Below are 14227 nucleotides of genomic sequence, written 5' to 3'. Positions count from 1 at the left end.
CCCGCAACAAAACGCCCGGGGTGGACGGATTACCGATTGAATTTTATCAGCGGTACGCGGACAGTTTGGCGCCCAGGCTGCTGGCGGTGTACGCTGAGGCCTTCGAGGCTGGGGTATTGCCTGGGTCCATGCGGGAGGCCTTGATTGTGCCGCTCCTAAAGCCTGGCCGGGATGCTGCGGATGTGAGGTCTTACCGCCCGCTATCCATGCTGACGGTGGATTATAAGATTCTGAGCCGAATACTGGCCACCAGGCTGGCCCCATATATGACGGGCCTGGTACATAGGGACCAGGCCGGGTTCATACCCACGAGGAGCACGGCGCTGAATATTCGCCGCCTGGTGGGGATAATGGACGCCATCTTGGACGAGGAGGGAGCCCCGGCGGTCCTATCCGTGGACATCGAGAAAGCCTTTGATAGCCTGGAATGGCCGTTCCTGGACGGAGTTTTGGAGAGGTTTGGCATGGGCGAGGGGTTCCGCAGGTGGACAAGGGTCTTGTATGCTTCGGCGGCGGCGAGGGTGCGTTTGGGCGGCCTGGTGTCTGCGGCGTACCCGGTGGGCAGGGGGACGCGGCAAGGATGCTCTCTGTCCCCCCTGTTGTTTGCTCTGGCGATGGAACCTTTGGCGGTCCATGCGAGGTCGGGTGTCAGATACGCGGGGATAGCGAGAGGCGGGCAGTGGCATTATATATCGCTGTATGCGGATGACTTGCTCCTGTACCTGGCTGACACCTCGCGGCCGTTGGCCGGTGCGATGGAGCTGTTGTCGGAGTTCGGCCGGCTGTCGGGCCTTAAGGTCAATTGGGCGAAGACTTGTGTGTTCCCGCTGCGAGCAGGCTCGCCCGTTCCTGGTGGCGACTTGGGCGTGGTGTGGGAGCCATCTTGTTTCACCTATCTGGGTGTTCGCATCTACCACGTGACTGCGGATCTCTTGGAGGGCAACATTGGTCGCTGTGTCCGGGCACTGAGGGGCAGCTTGTCTTTCTGGTCGACCCTCCCGCTGACGGTTCTGGGTAGGATTGCGCTTTTGAAGATGGTGGCGCTCCCCCGCTTCCTCTATTATTTCCGAACGCTGCCGGTCTGGATTCCCCAAGGGGTCTTCAGAGACCTGAGATCGATGATTATTGGCTTCTTATGGGGACACGGCCGCCGTAGAGTGGCCCTGAGCACGCTCCTTCGCCCTAAGGTTGAAGGGGGCATGGCGGTGCCTGACTTCGAGCTGTATTATCTAGCGGCGCAGCTGCAGGTTCTTACACAGAACGTAGCTAGGGTGTTCCGGGGTCCGGAGGAGGACCGGGACCGAGGGATACGACGCCACGTGCTGTCTTATATTGTCATGCAGCAGAGGCTTGAGTTGCGGGCCCTCACTATGGAGGAAAGGACGCTCCGGCTGTGTTGGCAGAGGAGACTTAGGAGAGCGAGGGCTTCGCGGCCTTATGCGCCGGAGATCCCGATCGGCATGCTGACGGCCTTGCCGCACGGGGGAGATTGGTCCCCGTTGCTGGATTGGGAGGAGGCGGGACTACAGGTGGTAGGCGACTTGTACATAGATGGGGCTTTGGCACCGTTCGAGGCGCTCCGGGACCAGTTCGGGCTGCCCGACGGGGGGTTCCTCCTGCACGCGGCAGTGGTGGCTGCCATACAGAAGCACTGGAAAGGGGGGCTCGTAGAACCCACGACGACTATGGCGTGCCAATATGTGGTGATGGCAGCAGGCACGGTCAAAGCTGTGACGTGCCTCCATAATAGGATGCTGAATGAGGGACTGGAGCCACTCCTGGGGCTCAAGGCTAAATGGGAGGAGAGTGTGGGCCGGCACATACCGGATACGGCTTGGGGACACATCCTGCGGCGCACGTGGAAGGGCACGAGAAATGCGCGCTTTCAGCAAGTGCATTTCTATGTGCTTCATAGGGCCTATTTAACTCCAGAGAAATTACAGCGGTACTTCCAGGTGCCGGATGCCCGATGCCCACGGTGTTCGTCTCTGGGAGCGGACATGGATCACTTGTTCTGGAAGTGCCCGCAATTGGGGACCTATTGGGCGGAGGTAGGGGGACTCCTGAATGCAGTGACAGATAGGGAGGTGGAATTCGATATGGCGGCGTGCCTGCTGCTCTGGTTCCCGCACACTAAACGCACCAAGGTGACGAGCAAGTTCCTTGATCTGGGTCTGATATTGGCGCAGAGGGAGATATCGTGGCATTGGAAGTCCAGGGGGGGGCCCTCGCTGCGTAGATGGAAGAATGAATTGCTGCGGTGGTCTGCCTGCGAGAGTGTGCTCCGGATGCGGCAGGCTGTTAAGATGGGGCATGAGAAGGTTTTGGATGCGGCGCGTGCATGGGAGCTAGTGGTGCAGGCCTTGCGTGATTCTTTTGTGGACGACGAGGATGGGGAGAACTAAGCCAGTGGACACCACGGGGCGAACACAGAAGTGCTATATTCCGCACTGTGGTGGTTCCATCTAACTCGACAGGACGAGGCGTACGCCCAGCAGTTGCCGGGGGGGGGGGGGGCCTTGGGGGGGACTGGTTCATGGGGGTTCGGGGTGGGACGGAAGCCACTGGATGGTGGCCGCCTGGGTGCCTTGACTCTACTAGGATGGTTGGCACAGTGTGGAGTATGAAAGGGCTGGAGGGAGCAGCCAGGCGAGATAGAACGATAGCACCTAGGGTAGGCCCCGATATGTCACTGCTTTACCTCTGGGATGGCTGACGGAGATGTTGTTGTGGGTGGGGGGGATAAAAGCAGATACGTACAACGACTTTTCGACCATGGTCCCCGTGGGACGTGCACCGTGCTTTTCCTATTGAATGTAATAACATGCCGCCCGGCCCCCGGGATGCGGGCTGAATGGCTGTGTACAGTTTGGACTTCTTAGTGGACGAGGGGATGTCACGAGTGCACTGGTTGATTGATTGTATCCTGTGGTTTCTAATTCTGCAATAAAAATATATTTGAGGAAAAAAAAAGACAATGGTTCTGTTGGGAGATAGATCAATTTCTTTGTCTAGTACAATCGTTTAATACATTTTAGAAAAACAACTTTTTTCAGTGTTATTTTGGGAATACTTGTGATTTTTTTAAAATACGTAATTTGGAAGCGAAGGAAAAAAGAGAGAGAAACCACACACACAATTTTTGACTTTTACCCAAAAATGTTCTTATTTTGATAGTCAGACATTGATTTCTCAAAGGTAAAATTCAGAGGTCGGTTGTCCAACACGTAATTCACATAAATATATAAATAACAGATAAGTGCTCAGGTGAATAGTAGTGACACGTGATAAACTGACTGTGTGATGAAACAATGAGAAATATAAACAATAGTGAATCAGTCCATAATTCGAACTCAACTGTTTCAACAAATACAAATGTTTTTCTTTTTAGGTTGAAACTTGGTCTAGACTGGTATATGACACAACGTCGGCGTTTCGACCCTATTGGGAGGTGCTGGCTTTTTGGCAACCGTATCGGGTCTTCATCAGGACTGACAAGGGAAGGGGGACAACCTGCGGAGGATTGATTTTAGTTCTTGGTGTGTGGGACATGGTATAAGACCGTGAGACACTGCCAAGCCTGGCTCGCTCACCTGTTAGTTTTGGGGATCCTGCTTCTAACACTGTCCGAGCAGGGGGCATCAGCCGACACCCTAGGCAATCGATGATTGATGATTATATCTGGGTAAAAGCGGAAAATCACTATCCTTCCATTGTGATGGGCTCATCTGTAACTTTCTATTTCGCGAGGGCGTATTCATAATTATACGTACCTTCTGCAATGTATGCAGTGGATTTCATCACCAGCCGGTGGCGAAATTGGGAGGGTAGGGGTTAAGTGCCGCAGACGCGATCACCTGTGAGGATAAACGATGAAAGAGCTGTATTCAGATCTTAATCTAGTGTGGAATCATCCTGTACTAGTAGAGACGGCACTTGGTTAATGTTCGTGTTTGTGGTGAAAATAGGTTTCTGATCTCTAAAGGAAAGCACATGTTCATTGGCTATATCGCGGGTGACTGTCTGTCATATAAGGCCCGGTCGTGTGAACACAACGCCATTGTGCAAATGTTACCAAAGGACCAGTTGACAACTTTTAAGTGTGAGCGAGGTCTAGTGCCTATGATGTAAGTGATCGGTAATTAATGCGACCGTGTGATTAGAACAGCCGTGTCAAGTGCCTGTGAAGCGAGTGATCGGCAATTAAACGCGAATGACCGTTTGGAACAGTCGAGGATCGGGAGTTACTCAATCGGAGATAGTACCACCGCCCAGTATTACAATCTACTTGTGCTAGTATTTCAACTGAGAATTCTAGTGGCCCCGTCACATTAGGTGGGTGAGAGTCTCAACGGAGGTGAATAGTGTTTACGCAAAAACTAGGTGCTATTAATTTGCAAAACCAAGCACGGATAATGAGAACTGGTGTCAGTGTAGCGTTATTAATCAACGGCGTCTTGTGTTACTTTACAAACCAAGCAAGAATAATAAACTATTGTGAGCTCGTGTCTGTGTAGCGTTATTAATGAACAGCGTCTAATTAAAGGAGGTGATTCCTACCGGACCGCGGAAAACTTACTTTCGGTACGAGCTGCAAACGTCAGATTCCTTCTCGATGTGGCGAGTGATGCGAGAAACACCGCGTGTACGTTCCTGTTTAAGTACTACGTTGGGTGACCTACGTGATAGAAAACACGTTCTCCATTATGACGGGGCTCATTGTAAACTCTGGGAATGGAGGGGGTTCCCTGTTCAATTACACTAAAATACACGTTCTCAACTATGACGAGGCTCATTGTAAACCCCGGGAATAGGGGGGTTGTTCAGTCACACTAAATTACGCGTTTAAAGTGATTGGGTCATCGTTGGGGAGTTCTGAGATACTGTAAATATAGCGTAACGGGTCACTTACAGTTTGGAGAACCGCTAGAGGACCCAGGCTTAATTGCTAGTAATGCAAACAATTGTACACACACAACATTACCCTATTCTAAGGTTGGATCATTGTGACATTTTACATACAATTTCCGTCAAATGCAATTCATTGTATATTCAAACGTAATTACACTTTTTGAACATTTATCACTACAACATGTAACATATTTAATGAGAACTGGAGGAATCCCTATGAAAGATGTAAGTGAGGGGATACAGTGTCAGTATTGTTTTATGGACATCATAGCCTGCTCATTTGCAGACATGTTTCTTGATGCTCATTAAGGCCCTGTGTAACTGAGTCGAGAGTATGAATCCAACGGCACTCTTTGTAGTTCAGGTTGGAAGCCATGTTTCCTCTACGTTGATGCAATACCACTTTTCAATCACCCACCATTCAATTTCTTCATGGGTGTGTCCAACGGTATTGTAATGTTCCACAAGGGGTGCCCCCTGTACTTTGCAGCGGATTCTGCTTTGGTGTTGCATTATCCTGTTTTTAACTCTCTGTGTAGTTTGCCCTATGTACAGTAGTTGGCACGGGCATTTGATTGCATAAATTAGATTCTGTCTGTTACAGTTCGTAAATTTCGTTAGTGCATACTGTTTAGACCTGTATGTGAAAGAGTTCCCTGTTTTGGTGTATTTACACACCTTACAATTCCCACATCTCTGGTGGCCTATGATGGGTGAGAGTCCCAATTGTGTTCTGATGTCACTAGTTTCGGGTGTTTCTAAAAAGGAAGATACCACATAGTCTTTCAAATTTTTGGCTCTCTTAAATTAACACAAGGGGTCCTCTGGCAATCCTATTTCAGAGCCTACTAGATTCCAACATTTTTTTCACTACTTTAGTGATTTCATGGCTTCTTGAGTTAAATGTGGTTACACAGATCAATTTGTCCAGTCCCTCGGATTTTTCTTGTACTTCCAATAATGTCTCGCGTGGTCGGATCCATGCTCACTTAATGACACCAAATACAAAAAACACAATATTTCCAAGGGTGAAAGACAAGCACTCTACGACCTTAAAGCTAACCAGTCAATTGTCATAAAAACAGCGGACAAAGGGGATGCAGTCGTGGTCCAGAATAGAGACGACTATGTAACTGAGATCCAACAACAACTTAACTGTGTCAACAGCTACACCAAAATACCTGGAGACCCAACAAAAGAAATTGCCAAACTAATAACGACCCTGACGACGAAGGGCTTGGAAGATGGATATCTTTCAGATCCAGAGTTCAAATTTCTTAACAAAACAGACCCAAGAATCCCGACAATTTATACCATCCCAAAGATTCAAAAAAATATGAGCAAACCGCCGGGAAGACCCATAGTTTCCGGCTGTGAATCCATCCTGGAACCAGTAAACCAATATATGGATGACTTCCTACAACCCTTTGTTCTAAATACCAAATCATACCTCCGAGATACAATGCATACCATTCAGATTTTCGAAAACCAACCGTTTAACAAACAAGAGCAAATATTTGTCACCCTGGATGTATGCTCGCTTTATACGAGCATACCGCAAGATGAAGCAATAGAGGTGATTGCCAATACACTCAATACCCGTCCCTCGCCACATTGGGTACCAACAGAATTCCTTGTACAACTACTACAAATTGTCATGTCTAAAAACTATTTCATGTTCCATAAAGAGTTCTACTACCAATGCAGAGGAGTGGCGATGGGAGCTGAGTTCGCTCTTAGTCTGGCGAATATATTTATGGATGCCTTTGAGTCCAAACACATCTACGGGAACCAAAATCCCTACAAAGAGCACATTACGAAGTGGAACAGATATATAGATGATGTTGTCATGATCTGGACAGGTGCAGAAGATATTTTACAGAACTTCCTGACTTGGCTAAACAACTGCTCTACAGACATCCAATTCACCAAGTCATATAGCAGGGATTCTCTACCCTTCCTGGACTTGACCTTCGAAGTAGAGGAAGGAAAGATTGTAATGAACCTATACAAGAAACCAACAGTCACAACACTTTGCTCCAATACAAGTCACATCACCCTAGAAATCTACGTGATAATCTGCCATACGGACAATTTTTGCGTCTGCGCAGAAACTTGACTAGACAAACAGATTTCTTCAAAGAAACAGACCTTTTGATCACCAAACTACGAGAAAGAGGATACCCCAAAGGCCTCCTAAACAGGGCGCGTAAACGAGCATGGTACCGACCACGCAAGACATTATTGGAAGTACAAGAAAAATCCGAGGGACTGGACAAATTGATCTGTGTGACCACATTTAACTCAAGAAGCCATGAAATCACAAAAGTAGTGAAAAAATATTGGAATCTAGTAGGCCCTGAAATAGGATTGCCAGAGGCCCCCTTGTGTTCATTTAAGAGAGTCAAAAATGTAAAAGACTATGTGGTATCTTCCTTTTTAGAAACACCCAAAACTAGTGACAACAGAACACAATTGGGACTCTCACCCATCATAGGCCACCAGAGATGTGGGAATTGTAAGGTGTGTAAATACACCAAAACAGGGAACTCTTTCACATACAGGTCTGAACAGTATGCACTGACGAAATTTACGAACTGTAACAGCCAGAATCTAATTTATGCAATCAAATGCCGTGCCAACTACTGTACGTAGGACAAACTACACAGAGAGTTAAAAACAGGATAATGCAACACCAAAGCAGAATCCACTGCAAAGTACAAGGGGCACCCCTTGGGGAACATTACAATACCGTTGGACACACCCATGAAGAAATTGAATGGTGGGTGATTGAAAAAGTGGTATTGCATCAACGTGGAGGAAACATGGCATCCGACCTGAACTACAAAGAGTGCCGTTGGATTCATACTCTCGACTCAGTTACACAGGGCCTAAACGAGCATCAAGAAACATGTCTGCAAACGAGCAGGCTATAATGTCCATAAAACAATACTGACACTGTATCCCCTCACTTATATCTTTCATAGGGATTCCTTCAGTTCTCATTAAATACGTTACATGTTTTAGTGATAAATGTTCAAAAAGTGTAATTACGTTTGAATATACAATGAATTGCATTTGACGGAAATTGTATGTAAAATGTCACAATGATCCAACCTTAGAATAGGGTAATGTCGTGTGTGTACAATTGTTTGCATTACTAGCAATTAAGCCTGGGTCCTCTAGCGGTTATCTAAACTGTAAATGACCTGTTACGCTATATTTACACTATCTCAGAACCCCCCAACGATGACACATAATCACTTTAAACGCGTAATTTAGTGTGAATGAACAAACTCCCCCTATTCCCGGGGTTTACAATGAGCCCCGTCATAGTTGAGAACGTGTATTTTAGTGTAATTGAACAGGGAACCCCCTCATTCCCAGAGTTTACAATGAGCCCCGTCATAATGGAGAACGTGTTTTCTATCACGTAGGTCACGCAACGTAGTACTTAAACAGGAACGTACACGCGGTGTTTCTCGCATCACTCGCCACATCGAGAAGGAGTCTGATGTTTGCAGCTCGTACCGAAAGTACGTTTTCCGCGGTCCGGTAGGAATCACCTCCTTAAATTAGACGCCGTTCATTAATAACGCTACACAGACACCAGCTCACAATAGTTTATTATTCTTGCTTGGTTTGTAAAGTAACACAAGATGCTGTCGATTAATAACGCTACACTGACACCAGTTCTCATTATCCATGCTTGGTTTTGCAAATTAATAGCACCTAGTTTTTGCGTAAACACTATTCACCTCCGGTGAGACTCTCACCCACCTAATTTGACAGGGCCACTAGAATTCTCAGTTGAAATATTAGCACAAGTAGATTGTAATACTGGGCGGTGGTGCTAGCTCTGATTGAGTAACTCCTGATCCTCAACTGTTCTAAACGGACATTCGCGTTTAATTGCCGATCACTCGCTTCACAGGCACTTGACACGGCTGTTCTAATCACACGGTTGCATTATTTACCGATCACTAACAGCATAGGCACTAGACCTCGCTCACACTTAAAAGTTGTCAACTGGTCCTTTGGTAACATTTGCACAATGGCGTTGTGTTCACACGACCGGGCCTTATATGACAGACAGTCACCCACGATATAGCCAATGAACACGTGGTTTCCTTTAGAGATCAGAAACCTACTTTCACCACAAACACGAACATTAACCAAGTGCCATCTCTACTAGTACAGGATGATTCCACACTAGATTAAGATCTGAATACAGCTCTTTCATCGTTTATCCTCACAGGTGATCGCGTCTGCGGCACTTAACCCCTACCCTCCCAATTTCGCCACCGGCTGGTGATGAAATCCACTGCATACATTGCAGAAGGTACGTATAATTATGAATACGCCCTCGCGAAATAGAAAGTTACAGATGAGCCCATCACAATGGAAGGATAGTGATTTTCCGCTTTTACCCAGATATAATCATCAATCATCGATTGCCTAGGGTGTCGGCTGATGCCCCCTGCTCGGACAGTGTTAGAAGCAGGATCCCCCAAACTAACAGGTGAGCGAGCCAGGCTTGGCAGCGTCTCACGGTCTTATACCATGTCCCACACACCAAGAACTAAAATCAATCCTCCGCAGGTTGTCCCCCTTCCCTTGTCAGTCCTGATGAAGACCCGATACGGTTGCCAAAAAGCCAGCACCTCCCAATAGGGTCGAAACGCCGACATTGTGTCATATACCAGTCTAGACCAAGTTTCAACCTAAAAAGAAAAACATTTGTATTTGTTGAAACAGTTGAGTTCGAATTATGGACTGATTCACTATTGTTTATATTTCTCATTGTTTCATCACACAGTCAGTTTATCACGTGTCACTACTATTCACCTGAGCACTTATCTGTTATTTATATATTTATGTGAATTACGTGTTGGACAACCGACCTCTGAATTTTACCTTTGAGAAATCAATGTCTGACTATCAAAATAAGAACATTTTTGGGTAAAAGTGTGTGTGTGGTTTCTCTCTCTTTTTTCCTTCGCTTCCAAATTACGTATTTAAAAAAAAATCACAGGTATTCCCAAAATAACACTGAAAAAAGTTGTTTTTTAAAAAAATTTATTAAACGATTGTACTAGACAAAGAAATTGATCTATCTCCCAACAGAACCATTGTCTTTATACAATACTTAGAACCCAGGTTCTGAGGGTCACTGGGCCACCCCATTATTTTGAATGGCACTTGATATCAGAGTCTTTAATTTCTAGTTCTATTCGTATGTCTTGTTCACCGAATTCTACCATTAACAGATATATCGTAAATATATTGTCTGTACAAAAGGATGAGGACAAAGAGATTCTCACTAAACATTCAGACTCCAGTTCTTCCAACGTCCTGAGAAGATTTATGTGGTTGAACCGAGTGCTGGGTTTGCAGTATACCTATAAAATACTTAGCTAACTTTTCCAGTGGCTTCCAGGACTGTATAAGGCACGTGGAACTAAGCAATAAGTTAATGTTCTGTTGTGGTTAACAGCACCAAAACTTTATCTATAGTTAAGAGCCGTCTTGGTCTTGTTCCTTGATTGTGTTGCTTTTTCTACTTTGATGGGGTATTGTATAAATCCATAGCATTACCTGCTGTTTTAGTGGAAGGACATGATCTACCAGGGACATTGTGGCATCCTCTTTTTCCTCCTATTCCTCTGGGCCAAATTTGAGCTTCGGACAGTTGATTAAAAAAATGTATCCAAAAGGCTAAACCAGGCGGATGCTTTGGGGGAGCTGTACAGGGTGAAGAGAAGAAGAAGAAATAGTACTTCATCGCAGTCTGTAGCCTATGACTCATTGGCTTTCCACAGCATGTATCTGAGTGTGTGATAGTAGCTTGCAAGCAGACCACTGGGTTCTGGGTTGTGGTACTGAAAATTCTGGACCCGTGCCATAAACATCGTCGTATCGTGACGATGTTGATACCAGCAGACCGAGAATGACTAGTATATCATACACAAGCATTTTCGGCATATTCGAGTGGAGAAATCACCCTTTAATTCGAGATTCCGTCCTGAACCCTCAGGTTCCATTTTGTATACGGCAGCCATTTTGTGATTGCCCTCACATAACCCGATGACTAAGGCCAAAAACGAGTCTGAAGGACACGCACACCTTTGCTGACTTCTGCACGACCTGGGCAAGCTGACTCCACTGCCCGGGGCCAAACCTGTTCGGTCAGTTCCTCTCCCAGTGGCCGATCAAGATTAGTATCAAGGCACAACATGCCATAAACCTTTCATCGCACACAAACCACGCCTAATCTTACACACACCTGTCTCTGTTCCTTACTTTATGACCTGCTTTACGAGGAGGAGGTACCCAAATTTATTAGGGGTCCGTCGATATCTGATGAAAATGTTGGGCCTTGCCGGGTGATTTACTATGGGTTGGACAAACTGAAAATAAGCTTGTCATCATGATGCTGCTTTTTCTTTGTAGTGAAAATATGTGAATGGTCAACTGTAAAATAAGGAATGTTTGCCTAAAGCATAATATTTTGTATAAAAAGGGATGGCTGGCTTTGTAAGTTGAGCCGTCTCCTGAGAATATACACCGTGTTGTACTTCTAGGATACGTGTTACTGACTGCAGCCAATAAACTCGATCTTTGACTTCACCTAGAAGACTCTGTGTTTCTGTAGTCTGAAACAGGAAGGACCCGAAGTCTTAGGGTGTGTTCCCTGGCACCGCTGGGTTCTTAAAAACCCAGTACTTCAGTTGGCGCCCAACGTGGGGCACGATTTCAGCGGTACCGGTCCAAGCCAGAGGTTCGTGAGGAGCTTCGTGTGAAAATTCTGGAGGAAGGCCGCCACTTCATCGACCCCTGCATGTCGACGTGGTCCGAAAGTCCTTGCTGCGAGGTTCTCCGCTTCCCGACGGCTACGAAGGACTGCTGCCCTGACTATCGCCCTGTTTTGGACCCTTTGATGATTTGTAGAGCGAAACGATAGACAAGTCTTCTGGTGACGTCATCGATACCTCAGTTAAGTATAAGTGGAGCGTCTCCCAGTCCTTAGTTTGGTTCTTAGTTTGGGTATCCTCTTGGGATCTTTGATTTGGAACTTGCAAGTACCAAAGCCGAGGGACTCGTGTATTCACGAGGCTATCGTATTCGATAATCCTTTGAAGTTTGAAGCTAGACTAGAGAGCGAAGATGCCTGGTCGTAGCAGACTTGGAAATTTGTTTTGTCTTGGTTGTAATAGGGATTCCCGATTAGAGGATTTGTGTCCGGTTCCTCCGATTGGAACTCCAACCTATGAGCTCTACGTGAAACACGGCGCGGGCCCCATCACGTATAATGAAGTATGGATCCGATACACCAGAAAGGATGGTGTTTTAAAATGGCCCCAATATGGTAGTTTTGACACAGAGATTTTAGATAATCTAGAGGTTAGACTCTTTAAGAAGAAAGCAGGGCCGGCGATGTTTGACTCTTTCCGCCTATGGCGAAAGGAAGCCAAACAGAAAGAAATTAAATTAGCTAAAAAGAATAAAAGAGAAAAGGGTATTTCGATAATGCAAGCTGCTATGCAATATAAAGATAACGAAGAAGAACAAGCGAGTGAACAGTTGCACAGGCAGCGTAAAATGGCGATCGATAAATGTTACCCAGTTTTGCTGCCTCTTCAGCAAGATGCAGCAAAAGAACTTGAGAAAGATCCTTTAATGTCTCACTCATTGAATTCGCCACCCCCCTATGCGCAGAGTGCTACTGCACCTCCGCAACCTTTAATTGTGCAACCTCCGGTTGTTGTGCCCCAGGTTCTTCCACAACCGCCAGCTCCTCTTCAGTTGGCTCCTACTGCTACGGCTCAGCCTCCTCAAGGGCCGCGGACTTTGCTACCTGCTCCCCCTGTACTTCTTACGACTTTGCCTACTACATCGACTACCTCTTCTGATATTCCTACTGTTACTGCGTCTGCATCTGCATCTGCCTTGCCTCACTCTGCTTTTACTCCTGTTCTTTCGTCGACTTCCCCTTCTGTTCGGCAGAGAATGACTGATACAGTTGCTAGTCTTCTATATCCTCTTTTTGGGGCAGCAAGTATAACCCCTGCTTCAACACACAAACAGTTGCGTAGTCAAATGCCCGACTCTAGAGAGCGGGAAACATTGAATTATTTGGCACACAAATGGGTTACAGACCCCACAAGATATGAGCTAGATTCTGTTATGGATGTCTTCCATCAGTGGGAAGCACCAAAGCAGAGATACGTTTTTGAGAAAATGTGTACTTTTCTCTGTGAGGATTTAGAGGAAAATGATTTGGAGCCCAATCCGCCTGAGTTATGTCGTATACGGTTCGAGTTTGCAAAGGGCACAATTGTGGGTTCCGATGTTGAAAAAGCAGTTGCGACATTGTTATCGTTTAGGAGTGAGGGTGTTTCTCGGTCATTGTTTGAGCATGATCCCTCTGTTAGAAGGAAAGCGAGACAGTACCCCATGAGAGAGATTCCTCCGGTATGGAAGGAAGAAGTACCTGCTGGTCCAAATAATAACCCCCCAGCTGTGCCAGCACATTTTCAGCGTGTTTTTGTACATGTTCCTTGGAAGCGAGCTGAAGTTTTGGCCCTTAAACAGACTTTGCCTGACCCCCGTAAAAACCCTGCAGGATATTACAAGGAATTATCACAGACTGCAGACTCATGTGTTATGAATTTGGCAGATATCGACATGTTGTTTGGAAATGTTGTTCCACAGCCTTTATGGGGTTTGATTCGTCATACAGATCATGCGCAGGAGTTAGGTGATACCTGGGCTAATATTTCTGCTGCAGATGGCCGACAAGTTGGTGGTGCTAAACCTGAGCCTGTAGTTGCGGAACTTCCTGGTAAAATCGTTACCTACATGAAGACTTTAATGCCTGCTATGCGAGTAAATTGGGAAAAATTGTCTGCGTGTAAGCAGAAGAAAGATGAAACAGTGTCTGATTTCTTCACCAGGTTTGAAGAAACGTTTATCGACCACAGTGGTCAAGATATGAGTACAGAAGGTGGTCAACGGTTGTTCGTTGACAAGTTCGTACATAATTTGCTTCCTGAGTTGTGTAAAAAAATTGAAAGATTCAGAGAGTTCTTGGGCTGTTTCCTCTTCAGCACAGATATTGGCTACTGCCCAGTATTACGAAAATCGAGATAAAGTTGAGAAAGATAGAGCAGACAAGAAAACGAAAAAGTTAAAAACCAAGGTTCTTTTACAGCAGGCGTACCCGCCTCGTGGTGGTCAGAGTAACTATCAGCAGCCTCAGCAGTTTCAGAGAAACATGCAAAGGACCGAATATCCTCAACAACGCTTTCCTGTA

At 46.1% G+C, this 14227-nt stretch overlaps 1 protein-coding gene across 3 annotated transcripts in view; it reads right to left on the bottom strand.

The window, feature by feature from the left end:
- RHBDD1 (rhomboid domain containing 1) overlaps positions 1-14227 on the bottom strand; it is a 440372-nt gene that overhangs the window by 39127 nt on the left and 387018 nt on the right. The window lies entirely within an intron of this gene.

Source organism: Lissotriton helveticus, chromosome 11, assembly GCF_964261635.1.
Source record: "Lissotriton helveticus chromosome 11, aLisHel1.1, whole genome shotgun sequence".
Lineage (NCBI taxonomy): Eukaryota > Metazoa > Chordata > Amphibia > Caudata > Salamandridae > Lissotriton > Lissotriton helveticus.
This window is presented reverse-complemented; position numbering and strand designations above follow the sequence as displayed.